Source organism: Silurus meridionalis, chromosome 23, assembly GCF_014805685.1.
Source record: "Silurus meridionalis isolate SWU-2019-XX chromosome 23, ASM1480568v1, whole genome shotgun sequence".
In the NCBI taxonomy this organism is placed as follows: domain Eukaryota; kingdom Metazoa; phylum Chordata; class Actinopteri; order Siluriformes; family Siluridae; genus Silurus; species Silurus meridionalis.
The window spans coordinates 5,870,407-5,886,375 of NC_060906.1; the positions used below are offsets into that span (position 1 = coordinate 5,870,407).

At 39.1% G+C, this 15,969-nt stretch overlaps 1 long non-coding RNA gene across 1 annotated transcript; it reads right to left on the reverse strand.

The window, feature by feature from the left end:
- Nucleotides 1-527: 527 nt before the first annotated feature.
- Nucleotides 528-15,969, reverse strand: LOC124376882. The gene is made up of 3 exons (XR_006923962.1): nt 15,907-15,969; nt 11,608-11,781; nt 528-1,023 (listed from the first exon to the last, which is right to left on the reverse strand). It is a non-coding gene; the product is annotated as an uncharacterized LOC124376882 (long non-coding RNA).

Below are 15,969 nucleotides of genomic sequence, written 5' to 3' on the forward strand. Positions count from 1 at the left end.
GAAGAAGCTTAATGGTGAAGTTTTCTGTCTTCAAGAGTGTGGTTTCATAACCAGATCTACGTTGTGCTGTCATATGTTGTGTGTTGAGGTTGTGTAAAATAGCTGTTAGCTGATGTGAGGTGTTCAGTATCAAAGGATGTGACAGCAGCGTTTTCTCAGCATCCCGGACCATCAGAGCCGCAGCAGCTACTGCACACAAGCACGAGGGAAACCCTTGTGTTATGTTGTGTAAAGATTCAGAAAGATACACAAAAAGGAGATATCTGTCACCCTGTTCCTGGGCCAGAATCCCCACAGCTGTACGACCACGTTCTTCACATAAAGGTGAAAAGGCTTTATTTTATTTCATTTATTATTTATTTTTGCAGCTTATTATGCACTTTTATTTGTTTATTAACTACTTTTTAAAAGGTCTTCCCCGGTCACCCCATGTATCCTACACGCTGATCACGTGGTTTCTCCAATTTCACCAGCATTCACTAATAATTTATAGTGTCCACGTAATCATCAGTCATAAGAAACAAGTGTAAATAAAACTCCATTTATTTTTCTTATATACTTTATAAAAAATGATTATAGTTTTATGGGTGTTTTTGTAGGAAATGTTATGTAATACATCATATACATATTATATACATCCAGGTGTGTGTGTGTGTGTGTGTGTGTGTGTGTGTGTGTGTGTGTGTGTGTGTATGTAAGTGAAAGAGAGAGAGAGAGAGAGAGAGAGAGTGTGTGCACTAAAGATGGCACTGATCCCATACTGCGTTGATAACGTGATACTAGTAAGAAATGGAGATCAGATCAGAGAGAAAATAAAGAATGGATTGGGTCTGATCCTGTAGCATAAAGATAGAAACTCTATTAAATACTAACTAAAGCACAAAGTAATACATGTGATTTGGACTTCTTCTGCTCTGGGCTTTTTCTCCTCAGATCCTGTAGATAAACGTGTTCTCGGTTTGCAGACACGGAAATGCAGGAACACTGGAATCTTCACACACAATTTTTCATCACCAACCAACTCTACAAAAGAAAGAAGGGAATCAGTAACAGAAAACTAGAAGGAGGTGTTTGATGATCAGCAGCAGGTAATTATCTCTGCTTCAAGGAAACCAGGATTTGATTCCAGTGTATCATTTGTCCTTCAACATTTCTTCATGCTAATATAGTATCTTTGGTAGAACATTTAGTGAGAACAAATGAGAAGGTGCAGAAGATGGGAGAGGAACATGAGCAGATATTTGCATCACATCACTGCACTTCTCCAATCCCAAGCTGTAGAGTTTTTGCTGCTTTTAATAAAGATCACATTTACATTTGCGGCATTTAGCAGACGCCCTTATCCAGAGCGACGTACAAACGTGCTTTAAATCTCTAGTAATGAATAAATCTACACTGGTACGCAAGAATACAAACTCAATATAAATATAACTTGAATTCTACAAACTTGGAAAGTGCTAATTTAGGTATTTCAGGAAGAGGTAGGTCTTCAGTCGTCGCTTGAAGATGATCAGGGACTCCGCTGTACGGACATCTAGGGGAAGTTCATTCCACCACCTCGGTGCCAGAACAGAGAAGAGTTTTGAATTGTACTTACCTCTCATTCCGAGAGAAGGTGGTATCAGTGGAGCACTGCTGGAGGATCTCAGACAGCGTGGTGCAGTGCGAGATGTGATGAGGTCACTGAGGTAAGATGGTGCTGGTCCATTTTTGGCCTTGTAGGCAAGCATCAGTGTTTTGAATCTGATACGTGCAGCTACTGGAAGCCAGTGAAGGAGCAGCAGTGGGGTGGTGTGGAAAAACGTGGGCTGATTAAGACAAGTCGTGCAGCTGCATTTTGGATCATTTGCAGTGGACAAATAGCGTTCAGGGGAATTTTACAGGAATGATAGAAGACGCGGTGTTATTACTATCTTCGACCTCCAACACAATGACAATGACACATCTCCTCTGTCTCACACACCTTTTTTAGGGGTCTCTTCATCTTTCATGGACATACCGCAACAGGGCAACCAGCCAAAATAAAAGTACCCTGAGAATACCTATGTTTTATATATATATATATATATATATATATATATATATATATATATATATATATATATATAACATAGGTTATATATATCTCTATATGAGAAAAGTTAATAATAGAGAAAGTGTTTAAATTCATTGTGCTTTCTCTTTTTTAGGCCATTCTCTATAAACCCTAGAGATACAGTTGTGTTCAAAATTATTCAACCCCCAATGCTGTAAATGGTTTTAGGGAATTTAGTGTACATTTGTAATTGTATTCAGAATGAAATCCTACCACGACTTCTTAAAGAACCATATGCAACTAAAATGACATCAATTAGTTTTGTAATACAGTAGTAAATGTTTCTTTTGTGAATTCTTCATTGACATAATTATTCAACCCCTTAAAGACTACCACTCTGAAGAACAGAGGTTCAATGAAGTGTTTTCAATCAGGTATTGAAAACACCTGTGGATATCAGGGAGCAGCAATAAAGCCTAATAAGCACCAATTAGGCAGCTTTAAAATGACTGTGATACTCAGCTCCTTCTAGACATTTACTGGTGTGGTTACAAACATGGTGAGGTCAAGAGAATGGTCCAGGAAGACAAGAGAACAGGTGATTACTCTTCACAGGAAGGGCAATGGCTATAAGAAGATTGCAAAGATGTTAAACATACCAAGAGACACCATAGGAAGCATCATTCGCAAATTTAAGGCAAAGGGCACTGTTGAAACGCTACCTGGTCGTGGCAGAAAGAAGATGCTGACTTCGACTGCTGTGCGCTACCTGAAGCGTAGAGTGGAGAAAAGTCCCCGTGTGACTGCTGAGGAACTGAGAAAAGATTTGTCAGATGTGGGTACTGAAGTTTCTGCTCAGACAATACGGCGCACCCTGCGTAATGAAGGCCTCCATGCAAGAACTCCCAGGCGCACCCCTTGCTGTCCCCAAAGAATAAGAAGAGTCGACTGCAGTATGCCAAAAGTCATGTGGACAAACCACAGAAGTTTTGGGATAGTGTTCTGTGGACTGATTAGAACTGTTTGGGCCCATGGATCAACGCTATGTTTGGAGGAGGAAGAACAAGGCCTATGAAAAAAAAAAAACACCTTGCCTACTGTGAAGCATGGCGGGGGGTCAATCATGCTTTGGGGCTGTTTTGCTTCTGCAGGTACTGAGAAGTTTTAGCGTGTGCAAGGTACCATGAATTCTCTTCAGTACCAGGAGATATTGGATGACAATGTGATGCAGTCCGTCACAAACCTGAGGCTTGGAAGACGTTGGACCTTTCAACAGGACAATGATCCCAAGCATACCTCCAAGTCCACTAGAGCATGGTTGCAGATTAAAGGCTGGAACATTTTGAAGTGGCCATCGCAGTCACCAGACTTAAATCCGATTGAGAACCTCTGGTGGGACTTAAAGAAAGCAGTTGCAGTGCGCAAGCCTAAGAATGTGACTGAACTGGAGGCTTTTGCCCATGATGAATGGGCGAATATACCCGTAGATCGCTGCAAGACACTTGTGTCAAGCTATGCTTCACGTTTAAAAGCTGTTATAACTGTGAAAGGATGTTGTACTAAGTACTAAGATTGAATGTCACTTGGGGGTTGAATAAAACTGATAATGATGTGAGCTCAGAAAAGACATTTGTGGTTATTTCATTATAAATGTTATGTTATATTTGTCTGACCTACACGTGCCTCTTTGATTTAATTGTAAGCAGGATGACTGAATGATCATAATCAATGTCAAACCGACCAAAACAATCAATTTCAGTGGGGGTTGAATAATTTTGAACACAACTGTAGTTGTGTGTGAAAACCTGAGTAGATCAGAAGTTTCAGAAATACAGAAATAACTCGAAAGAAGTTGAACAGGTGTGAGTGATGTCTTGTTATGATCTGGGTATTAATAAACTTGAGATGTATAAACAGGCAACAGTGCTTTAATAAAGTGAGTTGTGTCGCTCAGTGAAAGCCTGTGTAAAGACTTGTATTTGATTAATGTACTCACTTCCTTTACTAGACTTTATCAGCTGGATTTTGAACAAGTAAAAAGTGTTTCATGGTCTGTTTATTAAGCCTATACAAAGATCATTACAATTAAATTAATAAAAAATCATTACAATGTTTTCTCAGGTCATGTTTTCACATAAGGTCTTTGTTTGCACGTCAGACACGTGTGGAAGTGGAGAGATAAAAGGACTGACCGAGTGAGGAAACCAGCTGCTTACAGGAAATCCAATATTTGTTGCAGACTGGAATAAAAGATGATCATCATCTAATAAATAACGCTAATGTGCTAAATAACGCTAATGTAGTAAATTACACTAATGTAGTAAATAACGGTAATGTAGTAAATAACACTAATGTGCTAAATAACGCTAATGTGCTAAATAATGCTAATGTAGTAAATAACACTGATGTAGTAAATAACACTAATGTAGTAAATAACACTGATGTAGTAAATAACAATAATGTAGTAAATAACTTTATTGTAGTAAATAACTTTATGTAGTAAATAACACTGATGTAGTAAATAACTAATGTAGTAAATAACTAATGTAGTAAATAACACTGATGTAGTAAATAACTCCAATGTAGTAAATAACACTGATGTAGTAAATAACAATAATGTAGTAAATAACTTTATTGTAGTAAATAACACTGATGTAGTAAATAACTAATGTAGTAAATAACACTGATGTAGTAAATAACTCCAATGTAGTAAATAACACTGATGTAGTAAATAACAAACACTGATGTAGTAAATAACACTAATGTAGTAAATAACACTAATGTAGTAAATAACTTTATTGTAGTAAATAACACTGATGTGCTAAATAACGCTAATGTAGTAAGTAACGCTAATGTAGTAAGTAACGCTAATGTAGTAAATAACACTAATGTAGTAAATAATGCTAATGTGATAAAGAACGCTAATGTGATAAAAAACGCTAATGTAGTAAGTAACGCTAATGTAGTAATTAACACTAATGTAGTAAATAACGCTAATGTGATAAAGAACGCTAATGTGCTAAAGAACGCTGATGTAGTAAATAACACTAATGTGCTAATTAACGCTGATGTAGTAAATAAAGCTAATGTAGTAAATAACACTGATGTAGTAAATAACTCTAATGTAGTAAATTACACCAATGTAGTAAATAACACTGATGTAGTAAATAACAATAATGTAGTAAATAACACTAATGTAGTAAATAACGCTAATGTGCTAAATAACGCTAATGTAGTAAATAACGCTAATGTAGTAAATTACACCAATGTACACTAATGTAGTAAATAGGGCTGATGTAAATAACACTGATGTAGTAAATAACACTAATGTAGTAAATAACACTAATGTAGTAAATAACTTTATTGTAGTAAATAACAATGATGTAGTAAATAACGCTAATGTAGTAAATAAAGCTAATGTAGTAAGTAACGCTAATGTGCTAAATAACGCTAATGTAGTAAGTAACGCTAATGTAGTAAATAACGCTAATGTGATAAAGAACGCTAATGTGATAAAGAACGCTAATGTAGTAAATAACGCTAATGTAGTAAATAACACTAATGTGATAAAGAACGCTAATGTAGTAAATAACTAATGTAGTAAAGAACGCTAATGTGATAAAGAACGCTAATGTAGTAAATAACTCCAATGTAGTAAATAACTCCAATGTAGTAAATAACACTGATGTAGTAAATAACACTGATGTAGTAAATAACACTGATGTAGTAAATAACAATAATGTAGTAAATAACTTTATTGTAGTAAATAACGCTGATGTAGTAAATAACTAATGTAGTAAATAACACTGATGTAGTAAATAACTCCAATGTAGTAAATAACACTGATGTAGTAAATAACGCTAATGTGCTAAAGAACGCTGATGTAGTAAATAACACTAATGTGCTAATTAACGCTGATGTAGTAAATAAAGCTAATGTAGTAAATAACACTGATGTAGTAAATAACTCTAATGTAGTAAATAACACTAATGTAGTAAATAACACTAATGTAGTAAATAACGCTAATGTGCTAAATAACTTTATTGTAGTAAATAACAATGATGTAGTAAATAACGCTAATGTAGTAAGTAACGCTAATGTAGTAAATAACACTGATGTAGTAAATAACACTAATGTAGTAAATAACACTAATGTAGTAAATAACTTTATTGTAGTAAATAACAATGATGTAGTAAATAACGCTAATGTAGTAAGTAACGCTAATGTGCTAAATAACGCTAATGTAGTAAATAACTAATGTAGTAAATAACGCTAATGTAGTAAATAACACTAATGTAGTAAATAATGCTAATGTGATAAAGAACGCTAATGTGATAAAAAACGCTAATGTAGTAAGTAACGCTAATGTAGTAATTAACACTAATGTAGTAAATAACGCTAATGTGATAAAGAACGCTAATGTGCTAAAGAACGCTGATGTAGTAAATAACACTAATGTGCTAATTAACGCTGATGTAGTAAATAAAGCTAATGTAGTAAATAACACTGATGTAGTAAATAACTCTAATGTAGTAAATTACACCAATGTAGTAAATAACACTGATGTAGTAAATAACAATAATGTAGTAAATAACACTAATGTAGTAAATAACGCTAATGTGCTAAATAACGCTAATGTAGTAAGTAACGCTAATGTAGTAAATTACACCAATGTAGTAAATAACACTAATGTAGTAAATAGGGCTGATGTAAATAACACTGATGTAGTAAATAACACTAATGTAGTAAATAACACTAATGTAGTAAATAACACTAATGTAGTAAATAACTTTATTGTAGTAAATAACAATGATGTAGTAAATAACGCTAATGTAGTAAGTAACGCTAATGTGCTAAATAACGCTAATGTAGTAAGTAACGCTAATGTAGTAAATAACGCTAATGTGATAAAGAACGCTAATGTGATAAAGAACGCTAATGTAGTAAATAACGCTAATGTAGTAAATAACACTAATGTGATAAAGAACGCTAATGTAGTAAATAACTAATGTAGTAAAGAACGCTAATGTGATAAAGAACGCTAATGTAGTAAATAACTCCAATGTAGTAAATAACTATGTAGTAAATAACACTGATGTAGTAAATAATGCTAATGTGATAAAGAACGCTAATGTGATAAAGAACGCTAATGTAGTAAATAACGCTAATGTAGTAAATAACACTAATGTGATAAAGAGCTAATGTAGTAAATAACTAATGTAGTAAAGAACGCTAATGTGATAAAGAACGCTAATGTAGTAAATAACTCCAATGTAGTAAATAACTCCAATGTAGTAAATAACACTGATGTAGTAAATAACACTGATGTAGTAAATAGGGCTGATGTAAATAACACTGATGTAGTAAATAACAATAATGTAGTAAATAACTTTATTGTAGTAAATAACGCTGATGTAGTAAATAACTAATGTAGTAAATAACACTGATGTAGTAAATAACTCCAATGTAGTAAATAACACTGATGTAGTAAATAACGCTAATGTAGTAAATAACTGATGTAGTAAATAACACTAATGTGCTAATTAACGCTGATGTAGTAAATAAAGCTAATGTAGTAAATAACACTGATGTAGTAAATAACTCTAATGTAGTAAATAACACTAATGTAGTAAATAACACTAATGTAGTAAATAACGCTAATGTGCTAAATAACTTTATTGTAGTAAATAACAATGATGTAGTAAATAACGCTAATGTAGTAAGTAACGCTAATGTAGTAAATAACACTGATGTAGTAAATAACACTAATGTAGTAAATAACACTAATGTAGTAAATAACTTTATTGTAGTAAATAACAATGATGTAGTAAATAACGCTAATGTAGTAAGTAACGCTAATGTGCTAAATAACGCTAATGTAGTAAGTAACGCTAATCTAGTAAATAACGCTAATGTGATAAAGAACGCTAATGTGATAAAGAACGCTAATGTAGTAAATAACACTAATGTGATAAAGAACGCTAATGTAGTAAATAACTAATGTAGTATATAACACTGATGTAGTAAATAACGCTGATGTAGTAACTAACGCTAATGTAGTAAATAACGCTAATGTGCTAAATAACGCTAATGTGCTAAATAACACTAATGTGCTAAATAACGCTAATGTAGTAAGTAACGCTAATGTAGTAAATAACGCTAATGTAGTAAAGAACGCTAATGTAGTAAAGAACGCTAATGTGATAAAGAACGCTAATGTAGTAAATAACTCCAATGTAGTAAATAACTCCAATGTAGTAAATAACACTAATGTAGTAAATAACTCCATTGTAGTAAATAACGCTAATGTAGTAAATAACGCTAATGTAGTAAATAACACTGATGTAGTAAATAACACTGATGTAGTAAATAGGGCTGATGTAAATAACACTGATGTAGTAAATAACACTGATGTAGTAAATAACTAATGTAGTAAATAACACTGATGTAGTAAATAACTCCAATGTAGTAAATAACGCTAATGTAGTAAATAACAAACACTGATGTAGTAAATAACACTAATGTAGTCAATAACGCTAATGTAGTAAATAGGGCTGATGTAGTAAATAACGCTGATGTAGTAAATAACACTGATGTAGTAAATAACACTAATGTAGTAAATAACACTAATGTAGTAAATAACTTTATTGTAGTAAATAACACCGATGTAGTAAATAACGTCTCTAGGTTAGGGTTAGGGTAACCCTAGTTCCCTGAGGGAACGACAACAATGCATCGAAACGTTATGGGAACATTCCCATAGTGTTTCAACGCAGCTGAAGTTCCTGAAGGGGAACTCTAATGTAGTAAATAACTAATGTATTAAATAACGCTAATGTAGTAAATAACTCTAATGTAGTAAATAACACTGACGTAGTAAATAACTGTAATGCGAGAAGCTAAGGCGGAAGCCGAAGTGAAACAAAGCAAAGTTTAATGTCAAAGTAGAGGTAATGCCAAACACAGAACACATGCAAAAAGGATATCCAGTGGTGCGCTAACTGGAGCGTGGCCCACAAAATCCCGAACGGCAAAGCAAGGCGGCTTGTGAAGATAAATCCCCAAGGTGCGTGAAGGGAAGCGCAGAGCAGAGCTCAACGGGGAAGCGTAAGCGAAACCACAGCAGGGAAACCAAACACATGTACGAGCAATAACGGACGGTGAGTGTGTGAAGGTGAGGGGTAGATATAGGCAGGTAATCAGTGGTTGAATGAGCCGCAGGTGATCCAAATTAGTAGTCGGGCGAAGAGCTCCACGGGAGACGGAGCAGGGACTTTCCTGACAATAACACTGATGTAGTAAATAACAGTGATGTAGTAAATAACACTAATGTATTAAATAACTAATGTAGTAAATAACACTGATGTAGTAAATAACTCCAATGTAGTAAATAACTAATGTAGTAAATAACTCTAATGTAGTAAATAACTCCAATGTAGTAAATAACTAATGTAGTAAATAACTCTAATGTAGTCAATAAAACTGATGTAGTAAATAACGCTAATGTAGTGAATTACTCTGATGTAGTAAATAATACTAATGTAGTAAATAACACTGATGTAGTAAATAACATTGATGTAGTAAATAACTTCCCTAGGTTACGAACGTAACCCTAGTTCCCCGAAGGAACAAGACGCTGCGTCGAAACGCTATGGGAACGCCCCTGCGTGACTACGCTCTGAACCACGTGTGAAATCTAGCCAATAGGCAAGCCGTGACGTCATAGACAGTTGACGTCGCATAAACCAGGAAGCTACAAGATGGCTGTGCGGTGGTAGCAACATTAGCTTCTGCAAAGAGAGAAGGTAAGTGCCGCAGGGATGCAGGGAGTGTGGCACGGAGACGCAGCGTCTCGTTCCTTCGGGGAACTAGGGTTACTAGGGAGAGTGAGGGCCTCGGCACCAGCACGCAAGACAGAGGAGCCTGGGGTGGCTCTGAGGTTAAGGCCACAGAACCTGACAAAGGTCAGCGGGGTGGACCAACCCGCAGCGTCACAGATGTCCCAGAGTGTCACTCCAACGGACTCGGCCGTGAAGGATGGCTGCGTGGGAGCATGCAACCTCCAGATCTAGCATATGACAAATCGGTCCTCGGACTTGACCTGAGACACGACCTCAAAAGTGAGTGGTTCAAGGAGCGGAGATCCAGAATGGGATGCAACCCACCGTCCTTCTTCGGAAAAATGAAGCACGGGCTGTAGCAGCCTGACTCTCTAAACAAGGAGGAAGGAACCACCTGGATGACCCGTTTCCTCGGGAGAGCACGCACCTCCTGTCCCAGGACCAGAGCCTGAACAGGTCCCACCAGGGTGGGGCACACCCCGATGAACCGGGGAGAAAAAGACGCAAACTGAACTTAGACGGAACACCTCCCCCCGTCCGCAGCGATCATACGGGCGGAATACAGCGAGCAAACCGCTGGAGAAAGCTGCGCCCTGATCACAACCCGTGCTGGGGCTAGCAGACAGTCTCCTGAACCCGAACGGCTGGACCCACATCTGCAACGAACATTCGGGCGGAATAAGGGAGTTAACCGCTAGAGGGAGGCAGCGTCCTGAACACCCTGTGGCAGGGCCGACAGACCGGCCTCCCAGTGGTGCCGGGGAGGGACGAGCACCATAGCATGAGGGGCCCCTAGGACCTCCCTAGGAATCGGGTGGCAACACTCTCTCACTGGGCTATTTCGCTGTGCCTGGACGTAGCAGGCCAGCCTGGTATGCCTGCAACACACTCATCGTGTGAAAGCAACCTGTAGCCTGACCTGCCGCGTAGCCCTACCCACCAGAGCCAAGCGGCTCTTCGTAGGCAAACCGATAGCCATCACAGACGCAACACTCAGGGAGAGATAGCTAGCTAGCGTCTCTACCACAAGCGGCATCGTCCCGTAGCTCCAATAACATTCACGCCCAGCGAGAAACATCGGAAAAGCACTAGCGCACACGGGCCTCCCAGGACCCAGACACCTCGTTGCGCAGATCAGGGAAGGCGCTGAGGCTGTGACACATGGCGCAGGAAATGCTCATCCAGCTCACTGGGTGCGCGCTGCTTCTGCTACATGACCGGCTAGATCCAGCTCAGACCCGGCCCGTGCCACGACCTCAAGGAGCTCCACAGCACAGGCTGTGAGGAGTCCGCAGGCTCGCCAGCATCAATCATCTCATCCTCCTAGGAGAGAGAGACATGCAATGCTGCGCCGCCCGCACCGGGAGAAGAGGCAGCCACCAGGCACGCTTCCCCGAATTTCCCGAAATTTTATCCACCTCCGGAGAAAGAAATACGGAGCACCGCGTCACACACACCGGAAAAAGAACCGTTTCCAAACGAGTGCTCTCCCCGGGGAACGGGAGCTCGGCTAGCAGCCAGGAGTGCATAGCCACACGGCTAAAATGCTAACAGCCGATACCATCGAGAGCCGAAGGCGCGAGGCAGAGCGCTCACCTCAGAGAGCGCTCTCCAAAAATTCTCCCACCTCGGAGGAAGAATAACACTGATGTAGTAAATAACTCTAATGTTGTAAATAACACTAATCATTACATCAGTTTCAGTGTTTTATATAAACATATTTGTACTTACTTCAGTGTCTGTAGTTTGTAACGTTTATCATCCTTCAGATCAGAGAGACACTTCACTCCTGAGTCTCCTACTTTATTCAGAGTCAGATCCAGTTCTCTAAGGTGTGAGGGGTTTGATCTCAGAGCTGAAGCGAGAGCACCACAGCCGTCATCTGATATTCCACAATTATACAACCTGCAGATACACGTTGACACATACTTCACTCTCTCAGTTTCTACACATTACACATCCTGTGTGTTCTTTCCACTAGAAAGAGAGAGAGGGAGGAAGGGACAGGAGGGCGGGAGGGACAGGGGAGAGGGAGGGAGGGAGAGAGAGAGAGAGCGATGGAGGAAAGAGAGAGAGGGAGGAAGGGAGAGGGCTGATAGAGAGAGGGAGGTGGAGAGAGGGAGGGAGGGAGGAAGGGAGAGGGGAGAGAGAGGGAGGGAGGGAGACTTTTTGACTGTTACTTAACTTTATTTACACAAGTCACATATCATAAAATTCAGGGTGACTTAAATAAATAAATAAATAAATAAATAAATAAATAATAAGTATTAAGATGGTTTCATATTTGAGTAAAACATGAGTGATGAGTTCAGTTCTGGTGTAAAGTTTGGTTGTCCTCCTGTAACAGAGCACAAAGCATCCTCCCAACACCACACACATTTAAACACATCCATATCATTCATACTTCTGTAAAAATTTTAATTAATTAAACCTCTTGATTTGATCACCCTTTTTAACATTCTTGTGACCTCACAGTCAGTGTTCTGTGTAATCTGTTTTTTCCGGCTCATGTATTTCGCCATCTTCACTTGACCAAGGATAAAGTTAACCAGTTGGCACCTGAACCAGTGTTTCCTTACATATTTAAAACCAAAAATAAAACACTGAACAGTAAAATAAACATAAAATCACCTTAAAATGCTCCGTAAAAACACAAACAGTGACTGCAACCTGGAGCAGTAAATAAAAGCATGAAAACCTGTTTCACTCTGTGAACAAAAAGGACAGTCAGGTGTAATATCAGGGTTTAAAACAGAAATAAAAGAGGGTGGCTACCCTCCCATTCATCATTTTCTTATTCAGAACCTCAACACACGCTCTGTAGAGCAGCTTCCGTGACACTGTCCATCTTCCCTTTACCACGGCACTACAGGAGGAGGCCCCTCACACCTGTCAAGGTCAGGAGCGATGTTTAGCTGGTAAAATTTTTCATCGTCTGCAGAACCAGCCTCTTTGTGATGAAGAGTTCTGGACAGTGCAGTAACGGTCACGCTGGAGATGTCCAGTCGCCCGCCTTACACCAGAGGCTCTCCCAGCAACCGGTGTAGTGTTCAACAGCTTTTGTTCTGTTTTTTAAAAACGTTCCAGATTTAAAAAAGTCCACGGTAAAACATCGGTAATCCAGAAAAAAAGCATTTGTGTCCATTGAAACAAGGCTCTGTCCAGTCCCAGTTCTTCAACTGTGCGTAATAATCCACTGGCTGCTGCTCTCCATACTAAGTCTCTGGGTCCAGTGAGGAGTCTCTGGATGAAATGAAAGCAGAATGCTACAGCTCTGCTGGACAGCTGGACCACAAGTGCCCTCCTTCCTCTTGTGGCAGATAAAGAACACTCTGAGAAATCGAGTGTAGTTTTACCCAAAAGAAATTGACCAGCCGGGCCTGGATGTTCCCCAGCTGGTTTGATGGAGGATCGACGCAGGCTGGCTTGTGCCAGAGGGACGAGGCGCCGAGGTTGTTGATGACCAGTGTCGCCCCCTTTAGGACATCTTTGGGACCAACCGTTTCCACTTGCTCCGTCTGCCTTTCACATGCTCTACAGAACCTTCCCAGTTTTTAATGTAAAAACTCATTGCTCCCCAGGTAGACACCCAAGTACTTAAAACCGCCTCTTTTCCTAGCAGTGAAGGTTGCCCACCTCCCCACACCCCAAATAAAATGACTTCACTTTTACCCCAGTTGACCTTGGCAAACCTGAAAGTTCTTTAAAATGCCAGTTAAAAACATTGCACACTCATCACTGACCATTACACTCACATTACTGACCATCACACTAACATCACTGACCATCACAATCAACATCACTGATCATTACACTCATCACTGACCATCACACTCATCATTGACCATCACACTTACATCATTGACCATCACACTTACATCACTGACCATCACACTCACATCACTGACCATCACACTAACATCATTGACCATCACAATCAACATCACTGATCATTACACTCATTACTGACCATCACACTCATCATTGACCATCACACTTACATCACTGACCATCACACTCACATCACTGACCATCACACTCGCATCACTGACCATTACACTCGCATCACTGACCATCACACTCGCATCACTGACCATCACACTCACATCACTGACCATCACACTCGCATCACTGACCATTACACTCACATCACTGACCATCACACTCGCATCACTGACCATCACACTCGCATCACTGACCATCACACTCGCAACACTGACCATCACAATCACATCACTGACCATCACAATCACATCACTGACCATTACACTCCTCACTGACCATCACACTCACATCACTGACCATCACACTAATCACTGACCATCACAATCAACATCACTGACCAGCACAATCAACATCACTGACCATCACACTAATCACTGACCATCACTGACCATCACAATCAACATCACTGACCATTACACTTATCACTGACCATCACACTCATATCATTGACCATCACACTCATATCATTGACCATTACACTCATCACTGACCATCACACTCGCATCACTGACCATCACACTCATCACTGACCATCACACTCGCATCACTGACCATCACACTCGCATCACTGACCATCACACTCCTCACTGACCATCACACTCACATCACTGACCATCACACTAATCACTGATCATCACAATCAACATCACTGACCATCACAATCAACATCACTGACCATTACACTTATCACTGACCATCACACTCATATCATTGACCATCACACTCATCACTGACCATCACACTCGCATCACTGACCATCACACTCGCATCGCTGACCATCACACTCGCATCACTGACCATCACACTCTTCACTGACCATTACACTCGCAACACTGACCATCACAATTACATCACTGACCATCACAATCACATCACTGACCATTACACTCCTCACTGACCATTACACTCATCACTGACCATCACACTCGCATCACTGACCATCACACTCCTCACTGACCATTACACTCATCACTGACCATTACACTCATCACTGACCATTACAATCAACATCACTGACCATCACAATCAACATCACCGACCATCAAACTCATCACTGACCATCACACTCACATCACTGACCATTACACTCACATCATTGACCATCACACTCATTACTGACCATCACACTCATCACTGACCATCAGAATCACATCACTGACCATCACACTCATCACTGACCATCACACTCTTCACTGACCATCACAATCACATCACTGACCATTACACTCATCACTGACCATCACAATCAACATCACTGACCATCACAATCAACATCATCGACCATCACACTCATCACTGACCATCACACTCACATCACTGACCATTACACTCACATCATTGACCATCACACTCATCACTGACCATCACACTCATCACTGACCATCACAATCACACAATTGACCATCATACTCATCACTATAAAAAATACACTCGCATCACTGACCATTACACTCATCACTGACCATCACACTCTTTACTGACCATTACACACACATCACTGATCAACAGAGAGAAAATAAGAAACATGTAAAGTGAGATCTTTGAAATGTAAATGTAGAGTAAAAGAAGCTGTAGGTTCTTCAGCTCCAGACAGTATTTTCAGGTGTAAATCTACTGGAAATACAGATTTAATGCTGCAGGTTTAATTGGACTTTTGAACTGCAATAAAAGTCACAACAGCTAAATTCTACACTGAGGGATTTTTGTAGCTTGTTAGATATTAGATCATCTTCTCTTTCTTCATTATTCTGCCTCGTCACATTCACATTTATATCAACACTTTTGTACATTTATTAGATATTAGAAACTAAAACAATACAAAAGTCAATAAAAAAATTATTATAAAAAGATACAAATTAAATCAACACTAATTTAAACTAACAAACAAAACAAAACAAAAAAAAAACTATAAAGTTCCTCCTCAGAACATTGATGCTGAACCTAAAAGCTCTGCTTCAGTCTCACTATTAGAGAATGTGTGTTACTGAGGAGCAGGTCATGTGACTCTCAGAGAGACGATCTTACCTCAGTATCTCCAGTTTACAGTGAGGATTCTCCAGTACAGCAGAGAGAAACTTCACTCCTGAG